Source organism: Pleurodeles waltl, chromosome 4_1 (genome assembly GCF_031143425.1).
Source record: "Pleurodeles waltl isolate 20211129_DDA chromosome 4_1, aPleWal1.hap1.20221129, whole genome shotgun sequence".
NCBI classification, from domain to species: domain Eukaryota; kingdom Metazoa; phylum Chordata; class Amphibia; order Caudata; family Salamandridae; genus Pleurodeles; species Pleurodeles waltl.
The window spans coordinates 58,365,259-58,388,682 of NC_090442.1; the positions used below are offsets into that span (position 1 = coordinate 58,365,259).

Consider the following 23,424-nt stretch of genomic DNA (forward strand, 5'->3'; position numbering starts at 1 on the left):
CATTGACCGCTCTATCTGGCATGTAAGATGAGCATAGTATTGTATAGATACACATACATGTAGAAGCACTTGCGCAAACCCCGGAGAAGGAACTGCAAGTTTCAGTCAACATTCCAACAGTATAATAATATTAAAAACGAAAATAACTAGTACATAAAAAATCACTTGTAACTTAAAAAAAATGATTACAATAAAATAACTTAACAACATAACAAATCAACAACAACATCAACAAACTATAGTAACAACCCTAAAACAAACAATAAAACCAACTTCAGTCATTTAGAATATCTACTTCTAAGTATGATCAGCAGACACAAGCAATTTTAAGCCCTGTTTAAAACTCATATCTGCCAAGTTTGTAACTTGCAAACTTTGAATTAAAGAATTCAGCAGACTGACCAAGAAACAGAACACCACCATCTGCTATACAGACCCATTTAAGATCTACACATCCACAGATATTTGCAGTACTCCGGTGCCTCACTCTTCTGAAATAGACAACAAGTACTATCCAGTCAGGCTGCTATGAATCCAACTTTATTTTACTCCTTTTGTAAGCAAAGTATTTGTTCTTGTGAAACAACTACGCCTTCTGTGAGAAGTCTCGCAGGAACATAAATACTCCTCCAAGCAATAGTTTTTCCCCTGATTTTCTACAGATTTACTGTTTCGTGCTTCTTCAAAAGTGAAAAAAGTTTGTTTTTCAGCTCCATATATTTTGTCACGTGGTAGTTCTCTTTTCAACAATCTCTGTTTACCATTTTCCTCCTACAAAAAGAGAAAATAACCAAAAAGCCTAAGTTGCATACCGCTCAATAAATGATAACAGTGATTCATCACTATATTGTCTAAACATTTCTACATTTTCTCCCACTATAACATATTTATATCTAGTGTACCACTAAGTTGTTATTCATTTGTTCAGAAAGATAACACAGCCTCACCCAGTGCATCATTCCTTTTTTACAGATAAATTGAAGCATGGCTTCAAATCTGTGGTTAAGCTACCTACAAACATTTGCAAAAACAATATAACACATTTAGCAGGAGTTTTATAATTCATACCTGCAATGTTTAAATTAGCTGGCCTGAGAAACTCATCAAGATCATCTAAAACATACTATACACAGTTCAAAGTATCAAAGCAAGTGAATGCACCTACAATACTTAACATACACTTTAACTATTAACATCTCTATACAAGGTAACAGGTGGTTCCATAAAAGTTTATACAGTAACACATTCCTCTTGACATACCTTTGCTAACAGTGAGGAGGGAGTTTTACTGTAGAAACAGCAATCTATCCATTGAAACCTCTGATAAGGGTAAAAGATATGTGTACTGGCGTTTAGGAAAACACTATGCCTTGAATTAACACTCCAGATTATTTGCTTTATAATTTGAAAAACACTTCCTCCTTTACTGACAGCTGTAAACACTTCATATTTGTACACAACATGCAATCCCTGCCGACATCTCTACATTCTAATGTCTACTTCTAAAAAAGTTATACTGAGAATCCTACATCTCTACAAACAGCTTTTCACTCAGTAAACATGCTTACAATAAGTTTATAAACAGTAGGGTACCTACTAACACTTCTCAACAAAGTTCATAAACCATATTTTAATTGCCTGCACTTGGAGCTGTTTCCTAAATGCAGCTGAAGACACTAGTTCCTTTTACTTCCAAATAAAATCCCCTCTACTGAGCACAAGTCTGAGACTTCCTTCGCCTCCAAATCACCAAGCACAATCTCAGCTATCTGTGGTTGTGCAGCCAATCACGTCACATCATTTTTTCAACCATGAAGTGACAATGTTAACTATTGGTTGACCTTAATATAACCTAGTCTTTATTTTTGCTTCTCCCAATACAATCTTGCAAGACTCTCACAGGATCATAAAACACCTCGTGGCAGGCTCAGTAATTTTCCATGCTGGTCGTGCGAGCCGCCCATGGGTTTGCATGAGCCTCTTGTGGCAAGGTTCACTCCTTGAAGCTTGCAAATTAATCTTGTGGGATCACAACAGAGTTGCAAACTCATTGAATACCATACTGTGTGTAGTAAGGTGTGGGGAGAGAGTGACCTCTCCGCTAAGACCTCTCCCCAAGGTTACTGGTGCGCATAGTAGGGGGAACAGAGGGAGTGGCCTTTCATGTGTGCTCTCACTGTTGGGTGACAGGTGTGCAAAGTAGGTTGTGGGGAGGGACTGGCCTCTCCAGTGACACCCCTCGCCTGGATAACAGGTGTGCATAGTAAGGAGTGTGGAGAGACTGTTCTCTCTGCTGAGACCCCTGTTTTCACTAACAGGTAGGCACAGTAGGACGAGGGGACGGACTGACCTCTCTGCTGAGACCTCTCTCTCAGACAACGGGTGTGTGTAGTAGGGTGTAGAGGGACTAGCGTCTCCACAGAGACCCCTCTCTTGGATGGATGGTGTACATGGGAGTGTTTTGGAAGGTACCGGCCTGTCCGGTGAGACCTCTCTCTAGGATGACAGGTGTGAGTAGTAGGGTGGGGGGAGGGAAAGGCCTCTCCACTGAGACCATTCTCTTAGATAATGAATGTACATAGTAGGGTGTGGAGAGAGCCTGGCCTTTCTGCTGACATCTTTCTCGAGTGCATAGTAGGGTGTCGAGAGGGAATGCCTTTCATGTGTGCTGTCTCGTTGGATGACGAGTGTGCATAGTAGGGTGTGGGGAGGAACTGGCCTCTTCACTGACATCCCTCTCCTGGCTAGCAGGCGTGCATAATAGGGTCTGTGAAGGGACTGGCCTCTCTGCTGAGACCTCTCTCTCTGACAGAATCAGACTCAAATGGTCCCCAAGGGGGAAGTGTACCCCTTGACTTCCACGGCCGCTATTTTATTTTAGAACCCCTTTAACAAGGAAATTCCTCAGACATTAAATGCAATTTTATTTTTGTATTCCAAAAACAATTTCAAACCCAGAATATCATAATATCAGAGGTGCTCATATACAGTGATGGCGCAGTGTAGAGTGACAGGGTGAACAAGTGCCCTGGTGCTACATATACACAACCTATACATGTGACTGAAAGAGATGGTGTGACATGTATGGGATATCTGTACATCGGATATCCCTATCCACAATAAACATTAAATTCCAGTTTATGAGTTCTGTCGACGTTTCGCCCCCAATAACAGCTGAATCAGTGCAGAGTCATCATCAGGACAGCAAATATTGAGGGGACACCAAAGAGTATATTGTTACTCTTGAAACAAAATATAGTGGAGCACACAAAGACTCTTTTTTTCAATCAAATTATGTTAATAATTAAGACCATCTGGGAGGTTAAGTTGAATGAGTGTATGAAGGTGCTTCCCCCTGCACCTCCCTAACGCCACCATGTGTGCACCGTCCACCATGGCGGTATTAGGAACAATAGTGTCCAAATTTTTGACACTATTGTGGCGCTTTGCTCCACTAGCGTTGAAAAGTCTGACGCAAGAATAGCAATAGTGCAAGGAGACCCATTGATTCCAATTGGCCCCTCCTTTTAATGCCTGCTTCCAGCAGGAGTTAAAAATGACGCCAAAAATGGTGCAATGAAATCTTGTAGGTTTCATTGCGTCATGCTTGCGGGCCTCCTAGCGCCAGAACTCCGCCCTTTACACACATTATGCATGGCTGATGCATAATATGGCTCACAGGGTCGCAAAGTGGCGCTATGAATGCATTCTGCCACTTTGTAGATATTGTGTGGCTTTTTTGACGTTCTAACGCCCCATTAGCACTAGAAGAATGATGCTGATGTGGCTTTAGATGGGCCAAGGCCATCCTTAAATTTGGGCCTAAGTATTGGTAAAAGGCACTCCTTTCAATAGATCTCCATCTACTTCTAGAGTAGGTTATAGGTTACACGGGATTCTGCAATCCCCGTAGAAATGCTCATCTGCAATTTCTTTAGAATCGGCGACTTTGACGTCAGAACTCAACTATAATAAGTTATTACAGTGGAGTTCTAACATCACAATGCCTGCTGCCAGAGCCAGCAGCCAAGGTGAAAGGCAGGACAGGTCAGGGAGCAGATGTTTAAAGCAACAAAAACGCTGCTTTTCTTTCTTCTGCCCTATTTTAATACCTTAGAGTGACAAGCAGAAAGAACATGTTTATTTTTTGAGTTCCTTAAATAATTATGAGAAAGTTAGTATCGTCCTGCCTGTTTCCTACACATTCCGAGCTACTTCAGTTTAAAAAAAATAAAAAATCTGATTTGTATTGAACTTTTTCTAATATCTTTTTGGCACAACTATATGGCAGGGTTTTTATGTGTTTGATTTTGCACTAGAGGTTCTATTTGTATGCTTCATGTTTGCAAACATGCTTTATCTTTCATATGAAAGAGCTATGCACCAAGGTTTTAAGTGGTTTATGGGATAGGTGATGGTGTGGCCATGTATTATATGGGATAAAGTACCCCCTGCCGTACATGATAAGGATGTTGCAAGTCACCCCAGAGTTCCATAACTTTATGAAGGAACTCGGTATTTGGCCTGTTGCGGTAGATGGTAATGAAACTCCTCTGTGGTGTGCAATATCTTTATAATGTACGGCAAGGTGTACCTTATAATGTGTCTGGAGAGAAGGACCCCTGGACCCCACTCCATGGACCTCAGAAAGCAATGAAATAGAGCATGTTTGGGGTTCCTCCTACATCTGGGAGCCTTCCTGAAATAGCTTCTTTGAGAGCAGTGTCTGTGACGTAAGCACGGATTAAGTTTTAAAGTTTGTGTTTCCAGCTGTACACTTCCTCTCAGGCTAGGACAGTCCTTACACTCTCTGAACCAGTCACCTGTACCAACGTGATACGTATCTTTGTAGCGCCCCTCCACTGCAGAACGAGGCCATTATTATACGTTTTACCCTGTCAGTGACATCACCGCGGGCTCAGCGGCTTTACACCAGAGCATCGGGGGAACGTACAACCAGGAACAACAAAAGGAAGTAATGTGTGCCTCGCCCACGCGGAGACGTGGTGAGAGAGAGAGCGAGGGGGAGGAGAGAGAGAGAGGGAGGCAGAGGAGGAGAGAGAGAGAGGGGAGGAGAGAGAGAAAGAAGGGGAGAGAGGGGAGGAGAGAGGAGGAGAGAGAGGAAGAAGGGGAGAGAGGGGAGGAGAGCGCGGGAGAAAGAGAGAGAGAGAGAGAGGGAGAGCGAGAAGGGGAGAGAGAGAGAAAGAGGGAGAAGGGGCGAGAGAGAGGGGAGGAGAGAGAACGAGAAAGAGAAGGAGAGAGAGAGAGAGAGAGAGAGAGAGAGAGAGAGAGAGAGAGAGAGAGAAAGAGAAACAGAGAGAGAGGGGAGGTTGAGAGGGAGTGAGAAGGGGAGGGGGAAAGAGAGAGAGGAGGGAGAGGTGAGAAAGAAAGAAAGTGAGGGAGAAAGATAAAAAGAGAGAGGGAGGAAGAGAGAGAGAAAGAAAGGGTGAGGGAGAGAGAGAGGGGGGACTATGAGAGTGAGAGAGAGGGGGAGAGAGAAAGAGGGAGAGACAGCGAGGAGGAGGGGAGAGAGAGACAGAGGGAGAAAGAGAGAAATGGAGGAGAGAGAGAGAGGGGGAGAGGGAGGGAGGAAGGAGAGAGGGGGGAGAAGGGGGAGGAGGAGAGGATGGGAGAGAGGAGGGTGGGAGAAAGAGAGAGCGAGAGAGAAAGAGAGAGAGAGAGAAAGGGAAAGAGAGAAGTCGAGAGCGAGAGAGAAAGAGACACAGAGAGATAAAAAGAGAGGGTGAGAGAGAAAGAGAAACAGAGAGAGGTTGAGAGGGAGTGAGAAGGGGAGTGAGAAAGAGAGAGAGGGAGAGAGAGAGGGAGAGAGAGAGAGGGGAGAAAGAAAGTGAGGGAGAAAGATAAAAAGAGAGAGGGAGGGGGAGAGAGAAAGAGAGGGTGAGGGAGAGAGAGACGGGGGACTATGAGAGTGAGAAAGAGAGAGAGGGAGAGTGTGAGAGAGAAATAGAGGGAGAGAGAAAGAGACAGAGAGCGGGGAAGGAGAGGGAGAGAGATAGAGGGGGAGAAGGAGAGGGGGAGAGAGAGCGAGTGAAAGAGACAGACAGAGGGGGAGGGAGGAGAGCAAGAGAGAGAGAGGGGGGGCGATACATAGAGGGGGGAGAGGGAGTGAGAAGGGGAGGGACAGGGGCGAGATAGGAAGTATCTGCACAATACAGAGTGATTATTGTAAACTTTCTAGGCTAGCGCTCCGTGCTATAAGAACAGCTTTGGGGCGCTGCTGAGATTTTAAGGAAGGGGTGGCCCTACTTGACGAACTGGCTTGGTTTTAGGACGCCTCTGTCCCAGCCAGCGAGCCCTGCCCCCTCCCTGGAGACACTCTCTGTGCCCCCGGGGCCCGCTGCCTGGAGTCCCTCGGGACCCCTGATGTCGGGGCGGGCAGAGTTACACACCTGGGCCCAGGTCTCACTCTCCTCTCAAACTATGTGCCAAGAAGCCACAGAGAGCAGAGGGACGGGCGCGGCCACTGTGGCAGCAAGTGGGACAGCCTGTGGCGAGAGAGAGTGTCATTGTACAGAGATTGAGTGATTAATGTGAACACTTCTCTAGCGCTCCGTGTGAATGCAACGGCCTCCAGGCGCTGCTCATAGTCTGTATAGAGAGCAGTTCGTTTAGGATGATATCTGCCCCAGAAAGACAGCCCTGTCCCCCACCCCGGTGACACTCTCTGTGCCTCAGGGGGCCGCAGCCTGGGGTCTCTCAGGACCTCGGATGTCACGAGAAGAGAGGGGCCACGTGTTCATACACACCGCCCCCTAATTATGGCATCTGGAGGTCTCAAGCGAGACTGCCCAACTTTCCCCCTGGGTCTCTCCGGACCTGCGGGGAGAGAGTACCTGCGGCAGTCAGATGTCTCTCGGCAGCCAATGGAGAGGAGGGAGAACCTGCCAGGTGAGAGGGAGGAGGAGGAAGAGGAGGAGGAGGAAACGCACCTGCTGCTCCCTGGGCCAAGATAAACACGGAAACAGGCACGGGCTCAGGAGAGACACTCAAGGAAAGCACTGAGAGGCGACAGGAGAGCGCAGAGAAAAGACTGCAGCGCCAAGAGAGACGAGAGAGCTCTCGGGGAGCTAGAGAGCCCCAAGAGAGGGCGAGAGACCGCTCAGGGAGCCTGAGAGCGCCAAGAGAGGCGAGAGAGCTCTCAGGGACCTGGAGACCGCCACAACATCATAGCATTGAGACAACACGAGACCTGCTATGTCACACAGGTGAGAGACAGCGAGCGACCAGAAGGCCAGGCTACGGAGCTGCTCGGGAGATGGGCGACAGCCATGAGAGACAGGTGAGGTGTGAGCGTGACAGCACGTACAGGTGAGGGTGAGACAGGACAGGCACTGGTGAGGAGGGACTGAGATCTGGGACAGGCGAGGATCTCAGGCTGACAACCAAGAGAGGTGTCTGAGACAGGTGACAGACTCAGAGCAGAGACATGTCAGCGTGAGACGGAGTGCAGCCACCGATGAGGAAAGACATGTCTGACACCAGGGACAGGTGATGTTGAGACATCTGCGGACGTGTCATACAGCGAGGAGAGACAGTTGAGGTGTGACCCTGACAGCAGACACAGGTGAGGGAGAGACAGGACACAACCAGAGACCGTCCACAACTGATCTCATAGGTTTCAGCAAACATACTTACAAACCACAGAGCCTGTCATGTATGTGCCACACTATGGCAATGTGAACACGCATGCTACTACACACACAACACATTTCAGCACTACGGCCTGGGTGTCACACCGAAGTGGAACTTTTACATGCGTGTCACCACCAAGTCACACTCCCTCAGAGAACATAAAAAAGGACTTTTCAGAACCAATAATAAACAAGCATTTGCAATGCAATGGGCTTCGCGTTTGCTCGAGTTAGAGCTATTAGCGTTGTAAACTCCTAACCGGACTTTTCTTGCCACATAGACTGAAAATTAAAAGTAAAACAGTTTCAAATAAGCGAGCACACAGCCGCGAAGCAAACACACAAAAGGAAACAGAAGTTCGCTCGCAGTGAAATTTATCGGCAAAAGTGCAAAATTATCCATGTAACCGCGAAAGTGCAATTATCCATGTAACAGGGTAGATGTCATTCAAAGCGCTTGACTAAGGCCCAGCGAGATCGCGCTGCCTACAAAATAAAAGTAGTCCAGAAACCATACGGAAAACATGGAGCCTCGTATGTTTTCAGTAGTTGGTCGGTGCACTCGAGGAAGGATAAGCACCGGAAAAGGCATGACATATGCATGCCTTCCACTAATGAAATCAAGTGAATTTTAAAAGGCAAGCCCACAAACCAACCAAACTGATGGGCGTGGTTACAAGCCCGTAAAGAGTTAACAACAGGGACAGAGCGCTTTGCGCGCTCGACCCTAAAAATCAGTACCCTGCCCCTGTTGCATCATGTCAACAAGCCAGGAAATGGACAGGAGTCCGAGGTGGTACAAGAGGACACGTTTGGTGCATCCCTCTGAGTCAGAACAGGCTCTGGACCTTGGTTTTACGTGGTCTGACAAGGCCTCGGGGCACATCCTAGATTAGTGTGCCAGCTGGGCCAACAACAGTCAAGAGGCCACTCAGGCCGGGTTACAAGCTGGTAGCCAGCCAGGGACATTCCCAACCAGCCAGCGCCTGGAGGCAAGGGTGCAGGTGCTTGAATGGCAGTGAATGAAGTGCCTTCTGGAGGGATGCTTTCCCACTCTTCAGTAGAGCTGGCACCAGGCCCTCTTGGGTTTCTATATTGTGTTCCTTGAGGGTGAGGTAATTGTTCACAATTAATCTAAGTAACTTTGAATTGGTTGAAAGTTTGGGTTGGAATTCAACCAGCCTCATGTCTTTGAGCCAGGTTTGGACTTTTTTTGCTTGATGTTCTCGGTGAATAGCAGGGATTCTGTTTTCATGGTGAATAGCAGATATTCTGGCTTTCGTGCGTTGAGCTTCAGGCCGGTGCTGGACATCCAGGTCTGAATAAGACAAAGGTGCTGTTTGAGATGAATTGTGTGTCATTGGCATATTGGTAACTTTTGATTCTCCTCAGTGAGTCATGTTCTACAGGGTTGCACTGGGCAGAAAAAAGGCCCAGGCACCAGCAGTGGCTGGTGTCAGGTCAGAGTGGCGGAACGCATGGCGACACAAGCAGAAAAACACAAGAAACAGAGGAAAAAAAAAACATAAAAGAACTTACCTGCCGCCCGCCGCATTGACACTCTTCTGCTCCTCTCCAATGCAGGCACAGCCTCCCAGACTGCCCCGCGGCCAATCCTAACGCTGCTCTCATGCTGTTGGCAGCATGAGAGCTGCGTCAGGATTGGCCTGAGCACCCTCGATTTGCATTCCCAAACGGAATGGGAGCCTGTGCCTGCTGTCTCTAACCCGGCAACGCAGCTCGGGTTGGAGACAGCTCAGTGCGCATGTTGGTTTGGTTGTCCTGAAACAGCCGGCCAAACCCAGATGTGTATGGATAGCAGTACACACCACTCACCCTCCACCCCCTCATCGCAATGGCCCCACCCTCAAGACTCGGCCGAGCCCAACTTGAAAAATAAAACGATAATAAACCTTTTTTTATTTTTTTATTTTTGAGGCTGCTGGCAGAGGGGGGGGGGGGAAACACTCGTCCACCGTAGCAGAGGAGCTGTTCCTGTAGGCACCAAAATAAAAGCGGCCCCCATTAGTGAATTAGATACCTCAAAAATTGGGCCATGTTTGCATATAGGGGCAGTTTTGTACTTCTAAATACATGCAGGGTATGGAAAGGTGAAGGATTTTTGCTTGCTGCAGGCAATGTCTGTGACAATATCGGGGAAATTAACAGTGCAAACCGGCCCAGCAGACTAAAAACAGGCCCACAAACAGCAAAAAAAACACCCCACACTCACCTGTCAGGCATGTCCTTCTGGCACTGAAAGATTGCCCAGTGGGCCAGCCCAACTGTGGACTCCCAGGAGGTCTGTGGATAGAACATTTGTTATTGGTGAGATTTTGGTGTCTCACAATGTTGAAGGGTTCACTTTACATGTGTGTGTTTTCTTTAGAGTATAGATGTTGGAATGGTTTTCCTGAAATGCACTGAGGTTGTTTAGAAGGGTGTTGGCGTTTGACGAGGACATGGCAGAGTGAGAAATGAGTCTGAGGTTTAGGGTGTCAATGGAGAAGTCCTTGAAGCATCTGTAAGTTTGCAGCTCTCTTTTGAGGTGACCTCTCTGTGTTAGTGGGTTGCTGAGCTGGGTGATAGATCGCCAGGTGATTGGTCCAGCCCACAGATATGGGGAATTTGTATTGATTGCTTAGTAATGTTGAGAAGATGAGATTGAAGATTTGGATTTTAGAGGGTGTTTTTCGGGTGACTTGCTTGAGTAAGTTGCAGAGATTGAGGAAGTTGTCTCAGGTTGAAGTATCTGAGGTGCTTCATTTCATGTTAGTGTGTTGGGTGAATGAGGTGGTAAAGACATCAGATAATTAGGGGCATATTTTAGAGATAGTGGCGTAGTGCAGTGCAGTAGGTCACTTGACTGCGCCGCACTGTGTCACTGGGAAAGCGCAGGAATGGGCCGCATTTAAGGCACTTAAATGAATTTCCCCCCTGTGATGGCGTACAATGAGCTGCCCAGTGCCAACGCAGGCACCCTTGCACCATGGTGTATGCAGGGTTGTTTTCGTGCATGAAGGGGAGACATATTCCTCTATCTATGTGTGCTGCAGAACGCAGCACACAGAAAGAGGAAGTAACGAGGCGAAATAAAGGTATTTCTCCTTGTTAAGCCTCTCCTGGGGAGGTCTATCATTCCCAGGTTTACCAGTTCTGATAAATCTGGGAATGTGTCAAAAACCATGGGCGTTGCATGGGGACACCCACGCATCACCCATGGAATGCCTTCCCAGGTCAGAGTAAGACAAGGCAGAGATTTGCGCTGAGTTGCCTTCCTCTAGATTTTTGGAGCCACTCAAAGTCACACAAATTGGATTTGCGTAGCTCAAAAAAATCTGACTCAGAGGTTAGCGTCATGCATGTACTACATTGTGTGGTGCAAACGTGACGCAACCATTTAAAAATATGCTCCATATGTATGTGAAGCCTTTGTTGTCTGAGAGGCCTGTAGATGAAGTACACAGTGGCTTAATGAGTTGCAAAAAGTGGGAAGTATTATGTGATGAACTTAATTTCAGTGTTGCGTACGAGCCTAGGAAGCATTTATGGATGGGTCTGGCTGCCTCCCTTCTAATGTATGTGGTCCACACACTGGATGCTGAAGCCTGTGGGAACAAGGACATCTCAGATGTGTGAGTATGTAGGGGTGACCCATGTTTCTGTGATAGTGAGTCAGGACTGTGACAGAAGATGAGGTCTGTGATGTCTCGAGCATGGAGTACTGCACAGCGTGTGTTAATCAGCATGACTTGAAGTGTATGCTTGGTAGTTTGTGGGAGCATGAAGGTTAGTGGGATGTTTATTACAATGGGTCTATGTGTTGTGAGAATGCAGTGTGTTTGTGTGTTATAGGGTTGGGTGTATTGTGAGGATTGATGGTGAGGGGTGGTGGGCACCACACATGATGATTACCTGGTAGGTAACTCCCAGCTTCTCACAGTATGTACCAAGGCAAAGTCCTCATCCCATTGTACTTCTAACACTGGCAATTTCGGAGGGTCATGCAGTGCCTGTTTTGTACACTGTTTACAAGTACCAGCTCCTTACACAGTCTACCAGTGCCTGGCAGTGCCAGCTCCTCACACTTCTGTCTTTGATAGATCCTCACACTTTGCTCCAGAAACACTACCTTACACTCCCATCAGCACCACTTCTCATAATGCTCACCTGAGCCACATCCACACATTGCCTGCGAGTGTCAGGTCCTTGCAGTGCCCACCGGTGGGTGGCAGTTCTCTACACTGCCCAGCCCCATTGATACGGTCCCATAGTATCTCCTAAGGAGATTACATGCCAATTCCAGCTTCTTGCAGTGCCCACAAGTGCCATCTCCTCACACTTACACCCTCCATGAAGTGCTTACCTTTGCCACATCCGCCGGCTGCCTGCCACTGCCTGCTCCTCACAGTGCCCACAACAGCCGTCTCCTCACACTGCGTGGCAACATCAACACATCACAGTGCGACAAGACCCTGTTCCTCTTAGTGCCCACTGATGCCAGCTCCACACTCTTTATGGCTGTGTCATCTCAGCAGACTGCCTGTACTACCTGCCCCTTTCAGTGCCACAAGGACATGCTGCCCACACTGCACACCGATCCTCTCTGAGTCCAACTCTTTTCAACATATACATGACCCCACTCGCAACCATCGTCAATAGCCACAGAATAAACATCGTGTCATATGCCGATGACACACAACTCATCATTCCCTCGCCTAAGACCTGGACACAGCCAAAAGGAACATCCACTCAGGAATGGAAGCTGTCGCCACCTTGATAAGAGACAGCTGCCTCAAGCTCAACTCTGACAAGACAGAGCTCATCATTTTTGGAAACACCAACTCACCATGGGACGACTCTTGGTGGTCCACATCTCTCAACCCCCGCCTTCACCGACTGAGCATGCCCGCAACCTAGGCATCATCCTCAACTCCTCCCTATCTATGACTCGACAGGTAAACTCAGTCACCTCCTCCTGCTGGCACACCCTCTGCAAACTCCGGAAAATGTTCAAATGGATCCCAGCAGACTGCCGCAGGACAGTCAACCATGCCTTAGTCACAACCAACTTGACTACGGCAACGCTCTCCACGCCGGCACTATGAAGAGAAACATCAAGAAGCTGCAACTCATCTAGAACGCCGCCTCCAGACTTGTCCTTAACCTCCCAGGCCAAGAACATATCTCCCAGCACCTGAGGACCCTCCACTGGCACCCGATAGAAAAACAAATCACCTTCAAGCTACTCACCAACACATACAAAATCATACACAAAGTTGGACCAGCCTAATTGAACCACTGCGTCTCCTTCCACACCCCGCCAGATCCCTCCGCTTAACTGGCTCTGGCCACTATCCCTCACATTCGATAAACCATCGCCGGAGGACGATCCCTCACCTACATCGCAGCAAAGGGCTGGAACAACCTGCCCCTATACCTCCGACACAGCCAATCGCTTACCATCTTCAGGAAGAACCTCAAGATGTGGCTCTTCAGATGAGGCTCCAGCCTCACCCCCCCCCCTCAATCCTCCTCCTCCCCCAGCGCCTGGAGGCCCACACAGGTGAGTAGCCACGCTTTACAAAACGATAAGAGTTCTGGCTCTTCAACTTGTCCCTTAATGCATACCCAGGAGTGATGTTAAATAAATGCATTAATGGGAGAGGCAGTGAATGTTGCAAAGACAAGCGTATTAATCAGTTATAATACATGGGAATCTGAAATCCCTATATAAACATCAGCCACTAATTTCATGTGACGCACCAAGTTGCAGATTATAAAGAAGAGATGACAGAACTTGACTATTATAAGTTAATGCAGTCCAGTTGAGACGTCACAGTGCCTGCTGTTTTCTGGATGTTTCTACACATTCCAAGCTACTACAGCTTAAAAAAAATGTTTTTAACTGTCTTGCATTGAACTGTTTCCAATATCTTTTTGCAACAAATATCTAACAGGTTTTTGATGTGTTTAATTTTGCACTAGATGTTTAATTTGTATTCTTTGTGTTTGCAAACATGCTCTCTCTTTCATATGAAAGAGCTACGCAACAAGGTTTTAAGTGGTTTGTGGGAAAGGTGATGGTGTAACTAAGAATTATATTTGATGAAGTACCCCCTGAATAAGGATGTTGCAAGTCACCTCAAAGTTCCATAACCTTATAAAGGAACTCAGCCTTCAGCCTCGTTCATCTATGTAGTTATGAAACTCCTCAGTTACTTGCAATATCCTTATAATTTATAGCAGAGGTTACTTTGTCCTTGATTATGATAAACACTGAAAAGCAGCAGTATTGAGGAAGCCAGGTAAAAGCTGGAGCCAGTGCTTAATTTGTGCTTGTTGTTTCCGGTGCTGAGCACCAGCACTTATTTTTGAGGGCCGGGTCTTATTCTTCTGCGTTAAGCATTTGCTGCGAGCAAACGAAACATATGAGAACGTCAGAAGAAGGGAAAAACGAAAAAGCATCACAAATGGAGGAAGCAGAAAGCTGCAAGAGGGAGCTGAAGGGGCAGGGAGTGGCTGTAAATGGATTGAAGAGGCCCGAGATGGCTTCAGGATTACGCTGCCTCAGTATTCTGTGTTCACACATTAAAATGCAGCAGCCGCATACTTAAGAGGAGGGCTTTGGGCACATGCACCTTTTTGTTTACAAATTAAGCACTGGCTGGAGCCCATTTAATATCTATTTATAGACCAGACAGAATGGCTGGGCCTGTGGACTTTTTCACATCCCTTCCTTCTGTGGTGGCTTGTGTTTGTGATAGCTCAGAAATCAATTCTAATTTACATCTCGCACTTCCTCTGTGACATTTGTCCTCACTGCTGCACAAGGAATGTGCTTCGCGTGCAATAACCTTGACCATAAAGTGCATTTATGTGTCCACCTGTGAATCTTGGCCAAGAGTTTATACGCAGGGCTTGGCTGAAACTCGTTGGCTAGAGCTATCACCTGAATCCCAGCTTCTCACACCTTGCAGTGTGGATGAAAAGGCTGCAGTTTCATTTAAAGCAACATTACAGTGATAGATGTTACAACAATCCACACTGAGGGTTTAGGAAACAGGGTACATATATACATGGCACAGTAAGAGACAGATACACAGAGACGTGGCACAAATCGTAGGTGCACTTTTGTGCATGCCTGTGTGATGCATTCGTGGCACTTCCTGGCATTTCCAGTGCTTGTTGCCACTCTGATGTATCTGTATTTTTCCATTTCTATGTTATCTTTAGGACGATGAGGCAGCTTTAAGGTCAAAGGTTTGAAAGGAATGAGAAAGTGGTCCATCCAATGTGAATGGGTAAGACACGTGTATGTGGAGATCCTTCATGAATACAATGTTCAAGGTAAAAACTTTTTTTGTGGGTGGAGATAGTGCAAAGTTGTAGTTGTTTGTGTGGGATTTTGGCAGGGATGTTTGAGCGTTTTCATCTTGTTCCCAGGGGAGGTTGACATCTCCACAGAGAATCAGACCACAAGAGGAGGTGAGATGGTCAGTGAAATATTCAAGGGAAACATTGGTGCAGCTTTCTCTGCTGCCTGGTATTTGGTATAAGATGGGGTTCAGCTGTCCTTCTTGTAATCTCCACATTGAGGCATTGGAATGAGTTCATCAATTTGCATGTAAGATGCTGCTTATCGCTAAAGTCATCCTCAAGCCAGTTGTTGTTGAGGATGTTGCGGAGAATGAGCAGAACCAGTTCCGCGACTGAGAAGAGTGTAGGATGGGATTAGGATAGAGGCGGCAGACCTTCAGGAGCTAGGAGGTGATGTGTAGGATACGGGCTGAGAGGGTGAGATGAGCCCATTCCTTTGTGCATCTGATCCGGATTTAGTTTGGGTTTGAGCAGTTTGTTTCAGGAAGTGGACAACATATTTGTTCTCTGGGCAGTAGTTGTGGCTTTTATGAAGTTTGAGGCATGTAACTGCACCTCTCTTGTGAATAGTGCCTTCAGGTGGTTGGGTCCTTCTGTGGTTACTCAGTTTGTGCGATGGACAACACCGGAACGAATGATGACTGAGGGAGGCTGCGTTGCAGGGTGGCGGTGGCTACCACAAGGGGTCTGGGCTTGGTCCTTCATAGTTTTTTAAACCATCTCAGCATAGGGGCAGAAGGGTCCCAAGTGACAGTCCCAACTACTTTAACTTGTGTTGCCATGACACTGCCTACATCCATACCAAAGCGGTGTATGAGTGACAGTACGGAGAAGGGTTTACTGGAGGGAGGTGAGCTTGTCCCATTGTAGCCAGTAGAGATGTTAGCATGGTATCAGTATTAGTGTCCAGAGACATGGTAGAATCACTTATGGACATCAGGGTACGATGCAATGTGATGAAGATATGAAACTGGCTATCCAAGGAACAGATCAGGACTTTCCATCCACTATAATGTGTGCCTCACATTCCTTGCTGTGGTAAACTGAGGCAGTAAAGGTTTTTGTGTGAGGGATTTTGAGTTGAGGTCAATTACAAAAGACCATTACAAGTGCAAAATCACCAATGGTGGAAAGCAATCAGCATTGTGGTATTGCATTTATGAGTAAAATGCCCCTTGGTGCAACACCAATGTGGTGTGAAAACACTTTTAAGAGCACAAAACACATTTAGGAGCAAAAACATTTTTATATGCAAAATCACTCATTGTGAAACATCAACAGGAGTGTGGAAATACTTTTAGACACAAGAACACCGAGATGCAAAAACCAATTTAGTTTCAGAATCAACATTATGTGCAAAATTAACCTCCCTGCAACGTCAGCTGATTTGTGGCAACACTTTCAGTTGCAAAGTCACATGCAGGAGCAAAAATCACAATAAGGTGCACAAACACAGTATAACCGTTGCGCAAAGTCAACAAGAGCGTGGTGTCCCATTGAGGTATAAATTCAGTACAAAGAGAAGATGTGATAAGATATCACAATAGGTGTAAATCATGTGCATCAGTATGAGATTTCAGACTTTGAAATCAACATTACTGTTGCTGCAACATCAACAAAAGTGAACACACGTTGAAGAATCTAAAGTTAAATGTTTGTATTTTCACTTTTGGGTTCAAAATCACTTTTGTGTGCAAAATCACCCTTTGTGCAAAAAAGCACTGTTGTGGCATCACATCAGACACTCTTTTAACTGATGCCAAGCTCATGGCCTGATCCTAGGGCACTCAGTGAAAGTCCAGAACTTTGGTTTGACTGAAAAATCTACATCCTCTGGCAGATCACTGCAGCATCAAGAGTGAGGGGCGTAAACCCCATTTGTTCTTTCTCCAACCCGTGTCTTGATGGATCGTGAGTGGTGTAGCCTCTAGGCGCTAGACTTGTCTCAGCATGAGAAGTCAAAGTTGGCCATTTCAGATAACAGGGATGTGGAACACATTTGGTGAAAGACAATAAAGTCTTAACCCTAAAGGTTTTATTTTAAGAAAATTAGGCATACAGGAGCTAATGCAATATGGTCAAAGTCAATTAATCCCTAAATCAAGCTGCAAAGCTCAATTAAAGTACAGAATCAACCAAGAACTTAATAAAGTTCAAATCATTAAATATGGAGCGTAGAATGAGATGGCAATCCAACATAAATGCACCTTTGAAAATAAGGAAAAAGGGCCTCTCTGCCACATCAAGAAATCACACGCGCATGTATGAGGCTTTAAACAAAGGGTTTCATACATTCACTACAACAGCACCTGGTTCACTTGTTCTGGTTCCATCAGAAATAAGACAAAAGGGACATTGACAAGTAAACACATTCAAGAGGTTTCTCATAATTCTACTACGAACAATCATCTACACATGGACCCGGAAGAGTTACCTAGTAGTGCTTTCCCTGGGGCACCTAGCTTTAACCTTGAATGAGTACACTTTATTCAGAACAGCCTGTGAAAGTCTGTGGGACACATTTCACTTTGTTTCTAGTTTGAAATTAAAGTACAGCTTGATTCCCATGGTTTAGCGAAACGCCACAGTGAGCATGGCGTCTAAGGCCTAGTTTGGCTTTAGTTAGCTCGGATATGAGTTCTTGTATTATGCAAAGCGTAGGTTCCAACAAAACATCTGTATCAAGCCCCCTCTGATGATCCCGTTGAACAGTCGGAATCATGATATCTGCAGGCTTCATGGGACTGTCATCAACAGCTTTGGGCTTTTCCATATGGTTTCCTCCAAGTCCTTAAATTCAGTATACAGGTGGCTTTGTAATTCCTCTAATTACACATCAGCTATTTCTGTCTTTTCCCGCTCTTTGCTGACAGCTTCTTTCCCCAAAATATATTACACCCTTTGATGAAATTATTCTGCAGACTCTGAAGACATGGAAAATTCATGCTGCTCCGATTAATGTGATTAGGATAGGGATCAATAGCAATTTAAGGATTCTCCTGCTTATGCTTCCAAGCCACTCACCTAATCTGGGAAACCCTCTCCCAGTAGAATTGAACACAGAAGACAGTCCTTCCCAAGCACCAGTTTCCTCCGGCTCTGTTAGCGCCTGTGTGATAATCTGGATATCTATTCTAGGGATTTAGGGCCAGATGTAGGAACATTCCGAATTGCGACCCGCAAATTGTGAGTCAGAGCGACTCGCAATTTGCGAGTCACAATTCGGAATGTTGGATGGTGTCCCTGACACCACCTGCGACTCGCAAGGGGGTCGCAAAGGCCCACCTCATGAATAATCATCAGTCAATCAATCACTGCATTTCTAAAGCGAGCTACATACCTGTGAGGGCCTCAAGGCACTGGGGGGGCGCTACTGATCGAAGAGCCAGGTCTTGAGAAATCTTCTGAAGGCCAGCAGGTCCTGAGTCTGTCGTAGGATGGTAGGGAGAGTGTTCCAGGTCTTGGCGGCGAGGTAGGAGAAGGATCTGCCGCCGGTGGTGGTTTTCCGGATATGGGGAATTGTGGCGAGGTTGGCTGAGCGGAGGCTTCGGGTGGGGGTGTGGAAGCTGAGTCGGTTGTTGAGGTATGTAGGTCCGGTGTTGTGTAGTGCTTTGTGTGCGTGGGTGAGGAGTTTGAAGGTGATCCTCTTGTCGACGGGGAGCCAGTGCAGGCCTCTTAGGTGGGGTGTGATGTGGCTGCGTCGGGGGACGTCGAGGATTAGTCGTGCCGAGGCGTTCTGGATTTGTTGTAGTCGTCTCAGGAGCTTGGTTGTTGTTCCTGAGTAGAGGGCGTTCCCGTAGTCGAGTCTGCTGGTGATGAGGGCCTGGGTGACGGTTTTCCTCGTGTCAGGGGGAATCCATTTGAAGATCCTGCGGAGCATCCGCAGGGTGTTGAAGCAGGACACGGAGGCGGCGTTGACTTGCCTGGTCATGGAGAGGGTGGAGTCGAGGATGACCCCCAGGTTGCGAGCATGGTCTGTGGGTTCCGGGGCTGTGCCTAGCGATGTGGGCCACCAAGAGTCGTCTCAGGCTGATGGGGTGGGTCCGAGAATGAGGACCTCTGTTTTGTCTGAGTTCAGCTTCAGTCTGCTGTCCTTCATCCAGTCAGCTACGGCCTTCATTCCTCTGTGGAGGTTGGCTTTGGTGGTGTGGGGGTCTTCGGTGAGGGATATAATCAGTTGGGTGTCGTCTGCGTAAGAGATGATGTTGAGGTTATGTTGTCGTGCGACGTGGGCGAGTGGTGCCATGTAGATATTGAACAGCATCGGGCTCAGGGAGGATCCCTGTGGGACGCCGCAGATGATCTTGGTGGTTTTTGAGCGGAAGGGTGGGAGGCAGACTCTCTGGGTTCTGCCGGAGAGGAAGGATGTGGTCCAGACCAGGGCCTTCTCTTGAATTCCGGAGTCATGGATGCGTGCTGATAGGGTGCGGTGGCAGACTGTGTCAAAGGCTGCTGATAGGTCCAGGAGGATGAGGGCGGCTGTTTCTCCTTTGTCCATCAGGATCCTGATATCGTCAGTTGCGGCGATGAGGGCGGTCTCGGTGCTGTGGTTGCTGCGAAAGCCGGATTGAGAAGGGTCCAGGATGTTGTTGTCTTCTAGGTAGCGGGTTAGCTGTTTGTTGACAATCTTCTCTGTCACTTTTGCCGGGAACGGGAGCAGGGAGATGGGCCGGAAGTTCTTGAGGTCTTTGGGGTCCGCCTTGGGCTTCTTCAGAAGGGCGTTGACCTCGGCGTGCTTCCAGCTTTCCGGGAAGGTTGCTGTCTCGAAGGAACTGTTGATTGTTTTCCGGAGGTGGGGCACGATGGTTGTGCTGGCTTTGTTGAAGACGTGGTGAGGGCAGGGGTCGGATGGGGATCCGGAGTGGATGGAGTTCATGGTTTTGATGGTGTCTTCGTTGCTGACGTAGGACCAGGCGGTCAGGCGGCTGGTGCGGGTGGTGGTCGCAGGGGTGGTGGTCTCGGTGGTGGGTGCGGGGTTGTCGGAGTTGAAGCTGTCGTGGATGTCGGTGATCTTGCGGTGAAAGAAGGTGGCCAGGGAGTCGCACAGGTCTTGTGATGGTGGGATGTCGTTGGTGTTGGAGCTGGGGTTGGAGAGTTCTTTCACAATGCTGAAGAGCTCTTTGGTGTTGTGTGCGTTGTTGTCTAAACAGTCCTTGAAGGCAGTCCTCTTGGCGGTCCTGATGAGTTGGTGGTGTCTGCGGGTGGCGCTCTTGTGGGCTGTGTGGCTGTCTGGTGTTCGGTCGTGGAGCCATTTCTTCTCCAGTTTCCGACAGGTGCGCTTGGAGATCCGGAGGTCTTCGGTGAACCAGGCGGCTTTCTTGTTGGTGTGGTTGGTTGTGGAGGTCTTGAGAGGGGCGAGGGTGTCGGCGCAGTTGTTGATGAATCATGAGGTGGGTTGCAATTTGCGACCCCCTTGCGAGTGGCGGCATTCACAGGGATGGTGGCCTCCTGCGGACAGTAGACCACCATGTCTGTGACTGCTTTTTAATGAAGCAGTATTTTTTTTTTTTTTGTAACGCAGCCCGTTTTCCTTAAAGGAAAACAAGATGCATTACAAAAACGAAAAATGAAACGTTTTCGTTTCATTTTTTCAGAGAAGGCAGTGGTCCATAAGACCACTGCCTGCTCTGAATTTTTTTTAGCAGTGCCATTCACAACGGGGACCCCTTCCCTTTTGCGAATGGGTTACCACCCGTTACAAAAGGGTGCCAACTGCGATTGGTTTGCGACCGCATTCGTGGTCACAAACCAATCCTGCATTGCACTGCGACTCGCAATTAGGAAGGGAACACCCGTTCCTAATTGCAACTCGCAAACCCGTTTTGCGATTCGGTAACCAGGTTACCGAATCGCAGAACGAGGTTTGTGCATTGCAAAGTGCTTTGTGCACGTTGCAAACAGCGAAATTCGTTGTTTGCGATGTGCAAACTGCTTTGTACATCTGGCCCATAGACACAACATGCTCTAGCGTGTATTACTTTGCAAACTCTGACTTCCTTCGCAAGAAGCAAATCTAAAGCAAGGTGATTTTGATTTATCATTTCCCTCGTTGCAAAAAATTCCTTGTTCCTCAATCTTGAAGTGCCTACGGAGTTTGCGGTTAATCTATCCACCAAAGTTTTCAATTTTCTGATTTTCACGTCATTTAAGGCCACTGCTGCTGATGGTATCAATGCACCAAATATATCACCCAAAATTTGCACAAAACTGCATTTGATTCTTCTCAGTTATGTGTTATTCCTGGCTCCTAAGCTCTTAGTTTGATATATCTTTGGAAAGCCTAAGGCTGCATAACAAATTCCAACCCAATTGTGCAGCAACTGGAAATCGTAGGATTTGCTACATAAATAATATCTTCCCCCTAAGCTTTCTCCATGTCCTGCCAATATGTTGTCCTTTACTAAATATTTTTTGGTGACACTTCAATTTCTACTGTCTTTTTTTCCTTCTGGTTCTCGGGCAATGCATAGTTTCCCTTTCTTTGCCAAGTCCAAATTCAGCTAAGAATGTAAATCCTTTTTCTCACCTTTCTTGTTCCCTCCTTTTCAGCATTCCTTGACTTCTCCTGCCTTTTCCTTTTGCTTTCCCATCCTTTCTTAAAGCTCATCTATAAAGATGCTCTCAGCTTGGTTAATCTTGCATGGAGGTTGACGTGCATCCGGGTTAGTTAAGTTAGAACGTGCAAGAGGCAAGAAAAATGTCACCATGTGCTGTACCATTTATGATGATTCGAAAATAGGGAAGCATGCTGCGTTATCTATACGCAGATCTTCAAGGCACTGCTTCCACACGCATTTTCTAAAGATGGCTCCTAATCAGAAAAATCAGAAACCTGAACGCATCTTCGTGATAAAACAGATCCAGGACTACCTTACAGGAAAACGCGTAAGATAAGGAAGACGGAAATAAGTTAGGCCTTCAGCTGCAGAAGTATAAGAGCATCTGAAACCGTTCTGTACATGCATCAACTTAACGTATTCAGCGCGCATCTGGTGGTATACATTTTGTTCAAAGATATTCTCAGAATTCAAGCCACGTGAAATTCCCCCTACTGACTTTTTAGCTTGATCACTACTCTTCGACTTGCTTTACTCTGATTGGACGAGACATCTCCCTCCAGCAAATGGAAATCCAACAGCAAAAAACTTGAGGACTACAATGGCAACAGCCACAACCACTAGGGCAATTGCAATTTTGCAGCCCTTTAACACCTCGATAATATTGTTCCCGCCCGAGGCAGGAAAGAATTTCAATATTTGCTTCAGTTTAGTTCTTGTTAGTTCTCTTCTTCTTATCCTACTATCATTACCCTATCTTAAAATCTAGAGTGGCAGGCGACTACGTCAACTGGATGCCTATGGGCTCTGTGGTGTTTTAACCATCGGCCTAGGGTAAGTTGTCTCAGTCTTTCTACAGCAATGTTCTGTTAGATTCTGGTGTCTTTTGTCTCCTAAACTGTTGTCTCCTCTTTCATGGAGGCTCGCCCACGTCAGTCTGGCAATCACTTGAGTCAGCCTCACTCTTAGAAATGGGGTCTCTGGCAGTCAGTTTGCACTCTGTCCAAGCAGGGACCCTCACTTCACTCAGGACACTAGAGATACCCAATTAGGTAACCACTTCCCAGCCCCTTGGTAGCTTGGCACAAGCAGTCAGGCTCATCCTAAAGGCAATGTGTATAGTATTTGTACCAACATATACAGTGAAAACACTACAAAATGGACACCACACCAGTTCAGAAAGACAGGCAATATTTATCTAAATCAAACAAGACCAAAACGTCAAAAATCCAACATACACAAGTCAAGGTATACATTTTTAAACTAATGAGAGTCTTATTCCATAGAAAACAATGGAAATGTTGTTGTTACACAAAGTACCTGGTTTGCGTAAAAAGTAAAGCCGCATGGGCAAGCGTGCATGGGAAAAGTCAGCGATGCGTCAATTCCTTACTCGCAAGTGAGGCCGTGCGTCATTTCTTCTCCAGTCGGGTAGGCGATGCGTCGTTTTTCTCTCCCTCAAGAGAGCGATGTGTCGATTTCCCGACAGGCACCCCGGATCCGCACAGTTTCACAATGAATTTGACATGGTGATGGAAAACCGCGCTACCTGGGGTTTGTGTGGTTTTTTCAGCAACAAACAGGTGTTTGTGCCCTTTCTCCAGCCGCGATGTAGGTGATGCCTCGATTTCCCAGCCGCGAGGCAGGTGGAGTATCGTTTTTACAGCCGCGTTGCAGGTGGTGCATCGCAATTTTCCCCGCACGGCTTCCTGTGTGTGGATTTCAGTTCTTGTTCTACCAACTTAACCTTTCAAAAGCCCAGGGACTGGATAGGGCACCACTTGGCAGGGCTGGAGTCTCAGCAGAGAGTCCAAGTGCTGGCAGTGGAAGTCTTT

The 23,424-nt window shown here is 46.9% G+C and overlaps 1 protein-coding gene across 2 annotated transcripts in view; it reads left to right on the forward strand.

Moving 5' to 3' along the window:
* The first annotated feature begins 6,959 nt into the window (after positions 1-6,959).
* The window catches only part of TMEM125 (transmembrane protein 125), an 86,321-nt gene continuing 69,856 nt past the window's right edge, over positions 6,960-23,424 (forward strand). The window contains exon 1 of one of the 2 annotated variants that reach the window (XM_069227788.1): positions 6,960-7,300. The gene's annotated coding sequence lies outside the window, so the exon portion shown is untranslated. The remainder of the gene's footprint in view (positions 7,301-23,424) is intronic. The other variant, XM_069227789.1, reaches the window with a different exon arrangement.